General features: G+C 43.1%; 1 pseudogene; it reads right to left on the reverse strand.

Moving 5' to 3' along the window:
• Positions 1-1349: 1349 nt before the first annotated feature.
• LOC139816915 (uncharacterized) lies at positions 1350-2839 on the reverse strand (annotated as a pseudogene).
• Between the last annotated feature and the right edge of the window lie 5406 nt (positions 2840-8245).

The following is an 8245-nucleotide window of genomic DNA, read 5'->3' on the forward strand; positions in this document are numbered from 1 at the left end:
ATAGCAACGTGTCTGCATTGTTGCTGGCATGTTGCCGACAACATAGTATGTGTTGCTATCAGAATTGTGGCAACTGAGTCCGCATTTGTCGACAAGTTGATGTCTTCACGATATAACAATTTTGTATAGCAACTTGCCAGCAACTTTTTGGCAACTTATGCTGCAGTATAAAATCATCTCATTTAAAATTCGAGCTGTTACTGTCATGTTGCTGTAATAATTCATAGGATCACACAATGCTGTCATATTGTTAGCAACGCGAAATAAATTTGATGCTGCTCTCTTGCCGACAAATTGCTGGCAATACATATATCCAATTGCCTGCGTGTTGCTTCAAATATTAAATTACTCGAAATCAATTGAAGTAAATGTACAGCAAGTTGCCAGCATTATAAGCAATCACAGGTTTGCGCGATTTTGCTCAGACACACTTTGCTATTTGGGGCATATTTCAAAATTATGGGAATTGAGAGTGGCTCCCTAATACTAAATATTTACCGTGAGATCATACATGTGTGATCCACCCACACAACAATTAGGTTGGGTTAGGTTAGTTTTTTTTAAGGTGGAGCCTTCCGCAGAGGGAGGCGGAACCCACTGTCTACATACGGTATTATAGAATTACATACTATTATGTCCAATCCCAGGATTAGGATAAGAAAACTGGGAAGCGAAGGAAAGGCTAACCAGAGGGGTAAGGGTAAGGAAGGACGCAACCAGACTTACAATGTCGCTCGCAGGTAAACGCTCTGAAGCGCGTGGCGCGAGCCAAACGCACTTTCAATGGCTCAGGAAGGGTCAACGTCTGTAGAGACGCTAAGACGCCTTCCGTGAGCGGTGCGATCGTCGGTCCTCTTTTGAGTCAGGGAATTTAATCTCTTTAACTCAAGATCGGACTTCGTGCGATTTCGAGAGAGAGGTATAAGGTGTGAGGTCTTAATCTAGCAAATAAATGGTTCTTGCGTTTTGTTTAAATAAGATACATTTATTACATAAGAAAAAAATTAATTATCTTGAAAAATACGCCGTATATACTCGCGTGTACAGTGCATACGCGTGAGCGCTGAGACTTTCCTAAATCCCTAGTCAGTGACTCTAGAGACCATCGAGTTCAGCAATTAGGGTGCATCCCGATGGAGAAGAAATAGCGGAACGGAACAGTAACGGAAAAGAGATATGGTGGGGGGTTAACCAATCAGAGTAGTTCCGTTTCAATTCCGTTCCGTTATTTAGTGAGTGGGTTCCCCATGGCACGGAGCTGTTACGGAACGGAAAAGAAACGGAAAAATTTCTAACCTATTCTGTCGAAAGTTCGCAAATAAGTGCAGTGGATCGATCGGTTTGCAAACATTTTTATTTTTGCAATTTATTTATTTATTTATTTATTATTTATTTATTTTTACATATACATATACTTATTAAATATACATTTACTTTTACTTTTCTCTCTGCAACAAAGAAGTATATTATCATATATACTGCAACAAAGAAGTAAATTAATCATTTATTGGCTAGTATAAAAGTTGCACATAATAAACGCTGAAATTTGTACTTTTTGATTTCGATGACGCCGGAGAGACTGGAGACAGTGACGTAGAATTGTCATTGATGATGGGAATAAGATCATCATCTACGTTGAGGTTGTCACTTGTTGATGTGGAAGGAATGCTGTTGCTCTTTGAACAGGACGCTTGTTGCTCGTCATGCATTGATTTTTGTAAAGAAGTTACGGTTCTAGAATAAACATTAGGACGTTACTACAATATATAATAATTATCAGCTAAACTATCGCTATTCTTGAACTTACTGTCGATATTCCAATGTATCATTTAAGAAAGACATTACATCATAATGACGAAAGAATGGTTTTATTTCGTAGTTTTTTGGTAAAGCAGCTGCACCACTTTTTTGCACAATGTTTTGCTTTTTTTTATACATATTTCTTGCCTTTCTATAACAATCTTTAAGATAGGTCCATCGTTTTTCTGCTTCAGTAGCGGTATATAAACCTGTGACACACGTATAATTAAGAAATATATATATGTATATATGTATCGTGTGTGTGAGTGTGTGTGTGTGTAGAAAACCTTGAAAATAATTAAATATGTAAATAAATATCAATGCTTTTAAACCTTTCAAACATTTGCTGACTTCTTGCCATAAGCAGTCCTTTTGTTTCCTTCCTCGTTCTTTCACAGGTATGCGAAAATCATATAACGGTGCTCTCTCTTTTACGGCACTTATTAAATCTTCATCTAACTTTTCTGTATCGTGGTCGTAGTGTGTTCTTGACGGTTTTGAGCAATATTTTCTTTTTCGCAGGCAGTGCTGTTATTCTCACTCTCGACGTGTGTTTCTAAAGAATCTAAATAATAACAGATTTAGTTTTACAACAAATTTATATATCATTTACATATTCTAACCATTAGTTATATTGAATATATATTGCCTCTCTTGTACACAAATATACGTACCATTTATAAAGAGATTTCGACCTTTATCCATTATTAAATTCGTATGATTTGCTAAGCAAGGATGTGAAAGTTTTCCGTCTTCATCGAACCAAACAATCCAGCGGCAATATCCACATTTGAATTTCTCGAAATTAATAGAATATATCACATTCGGTTAATTAGCATTAACGTATTAACATATATATTTTATTTTCACATGTAATACCTACCGATGACAACATATTGCTCTTTATTTGCAAAAATAAAAATGTTGCAAACCGATCGATCCACTGCACTTATTTGCGAACTTTCGACAGAATAGGTTAGAAATTTTTCCGTTTCTTTTCCGTTCCGTAACAGCTCCGTGCCATGGGGAACCCACTCACTAAATAACGGAACGGAATTGAAACGGAACTACTTTGATTGGTTAACCCCCCACCATATCTATTTTCCGTTACTGTTCCGTTCCGCTATTTCTTCTCTATCGGGATGCACCCTTACGAGCACTGCGTTGCTTGCCCTCTCTCTCAAGTCCGTGATTCGACACGTGTAACACGCATAGTTTTTTGCTCAACAATAAATTTGCCAGTTTTCCAATAATTACGTAAATTCACATTTGCCCAATTCCCAACAGGTTATGGGCCCAGCACGCCTCACGTCTGGAAAGTGTAGAAAGCATTTTTGAGTGTTTCGCGAATATCTGAGGGTGTGAGTTTTGTCGCGACTGGAAGGATACCGTCACTGCTGTGAGGTCGTGTGTGCACGTGATCGAGCGTGAGGGACAGCCTGGCGTGCACGTGTACAGCGGTATCGTTCAACCGTCCGATCGTGTGAGTTCGGCCGCGTACGTATAACGGGTGGCACACGCGTATGAAGACAGTGGAGAGCGCAGTTGTTGTCTAAGCTTAGACCAATGATGGGTGAGCCGACGCTAGTTTCGTTTGTACACAAGTTGAACAACAGCAACTACAAGCTATGGAAGTTCCAAGTAGACGCTGCTCTGCGTGGAAAGGGGCTGACGAAATATGTGACGGAGGTCGTGCCGGCCGGTGCGACAGCGGCACAGCAAGACGCTTTTGACATCAACGATGGCAAAGCAATGTCTTTACTAATTTCGCCCCTCGAAAGTAATAAAGCGCAAAACGTTCTGACGTGTTCAACGGCGAAGCAAATCTACGATAAACTCGGCGCAATCTATGCTAAGAGAAGTGAAGTGAGTGTTATGACCCTCCACGAGGAATATTTTGCGTTAAAAATGACCGAGGACGAGTCAGTTACGACCTACGTATCCAAAGTCATGAAGCTCGCTTCGGAGATTGAGGATCAGGGAGAGAAACTATCAGACAACATAAAAATGTCAAGAATCATCAGTAGCCTGCTGCCGCGTTTCCAAAACTTCAAGACGGTATGGTACAACATCAAGGAAGGGCGCGATCTGGACAACCTGCTGTCACGTCTACGACAAGAGGAAGATCAGTTAAATAAAACCAGTGGCGCAGATGACGCGGCGTTTGCCGCACAGAGATCTGGTCAAAAGCCAAGGTCGTTTTCTAAGGACAACCGAGTTTCAATCGCCGAGCAAAAAAGATCTACAGAGTGCCATAACTGTGGCGAAATAGGACACTGGCATCGTGAATGTCCACAAAAACGAAAGAAGGAAAATACGGACAAAAAACAGCCGGTTGCTTTCGTAGTGATGCCGAGTGAAATTCGGGATGTCGCGCTGAAGGACGTGTGGATTGTTGATTCTGGTGCGTCGCAACACATGACAAGCCGAAAAGAATGGTTTAGCGAACTGAATGAAAACTCTTCAGGGAAGTACGTTAGAGTTGCAAGTAATGAGAAGCTCCCAATTCGTGGATATGGTACGATAATGGCGTCGATGTGGAATAGTGCAAGCTGGGAAGCGTGTGTATTAGAAAATGTGCAGTATGTGCCTGGTCTCGGGCCAAACCTCTTCTCCACTGGAACAGCAACGTCACGAGGTTTTGTGATGGTTGAAAGCGAGCGCGGTTGTAAGTTGCGATATCCGGAAAAATCGCAGTGATCGGTGTCAAGGACAGTCTGAACCAGTATCGACTGGGGTTTTGTTTAAAAAAAGAAATAGTGGCGAACAGTGCGACAGTAGCGTCACTTCGCAGATGGCACCAAAGACTCGGGCACTTGAACGTGAGCGTAGTTAAAGACATGGTAAAGAAAAAGTTGTGGACGGTGTGTCTTTCTCAGACGAAGAAAAGTTCTTTTGTGGAGATTGCGCTGTAGGAAAGATGCATCGAGTTTCCCATCCGTCAGTGAAAGAGCGCGAATGTCAGCCGGGCGAAAGACTTCACGCAGATGTCTGTGGTCCCATGAATGTGATGTCAATGGGAGGATACAGATACCTCTTAGTATTTAAAGATGAAGACACAGGTTTTCGCTATGTGCACTTCCTCGCGCATAAGTCTGACGTTAGTAGCAGGATCGATGATCAGCTGAAGGCAGTGAAAGTCGTGACTGGACACCGGGTAAAATCCCTCCAAACGGATAACGGGCTGGAGTTTGTCAACGGGAAAGTCGCCGAGCTATTACGGAAAAGAGGTGTGTTGCATGAGAGAACGTCCCCGTATACACCAGAGCAGAATGGCCGTGTGGAGCGAGAGAATTGGACGATTCAAGTGTCAGCGAGGACGATGCTGCTAGCGAGTGGCCTTCAAACAAGTCTATGGTCTGAGGCAATCCAAACTGCCGTATATATCTTGAATAGAAGCCCAAATTCTTGCAACATGAACAAGACACCTTTTGAGCAATGGTTTGGTACGAAACCAGACCTGAGCCACTTGAAGATTTTTGGCACAGAAGCGTACGTACACGAACCAAAGGAGCTCGGAAGAAAGAAGTGGGACGCAAGACCCAGAAAGGCATACCTCGTAGGCTACGAGTCAACGTCAAAAAACTATAGACTGTACGATTCGATAAAAAAAAGAGTGATCGTCAGCTGTAATGTCAAGTTTGATGAGGATCATACAGCCGAAAGGTTATTGGACGCGGAGCAGACACTAACTGTTGATCTCGACGATGAAGAGGATAACGAGAGGGTGGAACGGCAGAATGAAAAAGCAGTTGGAGTGGATGATGCGACGAATGGAGACAAAGCCGATGGAGCCACAGGAACAGCTGATGAACTTGCTGACGCCGTCAAAGACCGAACCGGGGAGGAACGCTATAATCTGCGATCCTACATCTATTAGCCAGATTGGTACGAGGCGCAAGGGCATTGCGCAATAATTGAGGAAGTAAATAGCTATGAAGAGACTATGAACTCAAAAGATGCGGCCAAGTAGAAGCAGGCGATGAGTGAGGAGTTCGAAGCTCTTGAAAGGAACGAAACCTGGGAGCTCGTGCCACGACCACCTGGGCGAAACATTATTACGTGCAAATGGGCATACAAGGTGAAAAATGTGGCCGGTTCAACCGAACCAAAGCGAAGGCACGTTTAGTCGCCAGAGGTTTCAGTCAGCGCGAAGGAGTAGACTACGGCGAGGTATTTTCCTCTGTAGTCAGGTATGACTCAGTGAGAATCATGATGTGTATCGCAACAGAAGAGGATCTGGAAATTGTCCAGTTTGACGTCAAGGCAGCGTTCTCAACTGAACGAAGAGGTTTTTATGGAGGTTCCAAAAGGACTCAACGTTAACAGCACAAAGCTAGTATGCCGCCTGAAGAAAGCTCTGTATGGCTTGAAGCAAGCTTCGAGAACGTGGAACTAGACGTTCACTGACTGTCTCAAGAAGTTCAATCTAGTGCCGAGTCAAGCAGACCCATGCGTGTTTTATGGAACAGTTGATGGACATGAACTGTACGTGTTGCTCTACGTGGATGACGGCTTAGTGCTGTCAAGAAGCACCGAATTGATTCATCAGTTGCTGAGCCACATGAAGAGAAACTTCGAGTTGATCGGACAGCAAGCATACATCAAGAAACTGATATCAAAGTACCACCTGGTAGACGCAGTTACAGCAAGTACTTTAGCTGATGCATACGTGAAGCTCACGAAGGGACAAGATGAGAGTAAGGTGAATTTCCCATACCGTGAGGCCGTGGGATCACTCCTGTATGCAGCATTAGTGTCCAGACCTGATATTGCTTTTTCAGTGGGAGTTGCCAGCCGTTTCCTTGAGAATCCAGGGACCGAGCAGGTGACAGCAGTTAAACGGATCTTGAGATACCTGAAAGCGACATCAGACTTTTGGAATCGTATACGAGACATTGGCACCGCTGACCAGGTACACAGACGCAGACTTTGCTGGTGCAGAAGCCCATCAGTCGACAACTGGTTTTGTCTTTACCCTGGGAGGTGGACCAGTAACTTGGCGCAATCAGAGACAGAGGAAGGTAGTCACGCTGTCGATTCGTCAACTGCTCAAGGATGTCAACAAAGAGTTGGTGGGTCCGACCCCCTTACGCATCGATAACCAAAGCACCTTGAGACTGATAAGAAATTCTGAAGTGCACGCCAGAACAAAGCATTTCGACGTGCAGTTACACTTCGTTCGAGAGACAAATAAATCAGGGACTATTGCAGTGGAATACGTGCCTAGCGACAAGCAGCTGGCAGACGTCTTCACCAAGCCGCTGACGAGAGACAATTTCGTCAAGAACATCAAAGGCCTGAACATAGTGAATATATATGACGAGTGAGAGTGTTGAAAAATACGCCGTATATACTCGTGTGTACAGTGCATACGCGTGAGCGCTGAGACTTTCCTAAATCCCTAGTCAGTGACTCTATAGACCATCGAATTCAGCAATTACGAGCACTGCGTTGCTCGTTCTCTCTCTCTCTCAAGTCCGTGATCCGACACGTGTAACACGCATAATTTTTCGCTCAACAATAAATTTGCCAGTTTTCCAATAATTACGTGAATTCACATTTGCCCAATTCCCAACAAATTAAAACAGCTATTGTAATTAAAATAGATGATATATAAAAAGAAGAAACAAAAAACGGAGCATTACAAACAGAAAGTCATTATAGATATAAATGCGCGCATGAAATGGTGTGTGTGTGTGAGGTGTATGCGTGTAGAGAAGCCGCGGGTGTGACATAAATCCGGAGGTGATCGGGCAAGATTTCTAAGGAAAAACCTATTTGGAAATGGACATCCTGTCCGCTATTATTACAATCGAGATCGGCATTGAATTAGATAATTGTTTAACTAAGTGTGGTGTATATGTGTATGTATCATATTAAATTAAAACATATAAAATTTAAAATAAATAACATTTATACTAACGGATGAGTTATAAGCTAATCTAACGTAATTACCTCGGGATCGATTATCTCCTCTAAGGTAACGGTGGAACGGTGGAATATACTGTAGAAGAGGCTGACAGGAATTAGGTAGGGATATTCGTGGTTAGGAATAAAGACGGAATAGAGTGGTGAAAATTCTCCCTAAGGATGAGCGAGCGGAGTTCGTCTATGACGAATTCCCCAGGACCAGTGGTAGGAGTCCCTTTAGGAATTTGATCCGTATAGCGGGGAAAATAAGCGGGTATATTCAAAAGGAAGTGTGGGTGTTGAGGACTTTTCTCGAGAATCTGCGCGCTCGAGGTAGTGGACAACGTTGGAGATGGGTCTTTGAAAAGTTCCTCGAAAGGAACAGGGGTATACGATCTCTCGTATATGGGACTTAGGTGGGAGGAAGGTGCAGAGAAGGGGGAGTCGGGTAATTCTCCGGGGCGAATCGAAGAATAGAAAAATTCAAACAAGGGCGAGGAATCGGGGATGTCGAGAACTACGCGATAGGAAA

The sequence above is a fragment of the Temnothorax longispinosus genome, chromosome 7, assembly GCF_030848805.1.
Source record: "Temnothorax longispinosus isolate EJ_2023e chromosome 7, Tlon_JGU_v1, whole genome shotgun sequence".
In the NCBI taxonomy this organism is placed as follows: Eukaryota; Metazoa; Arthropoda; class Insecta; order Hymenoptera; family Formicidae; genus Temnothorax; species Temnothorax longispinosus.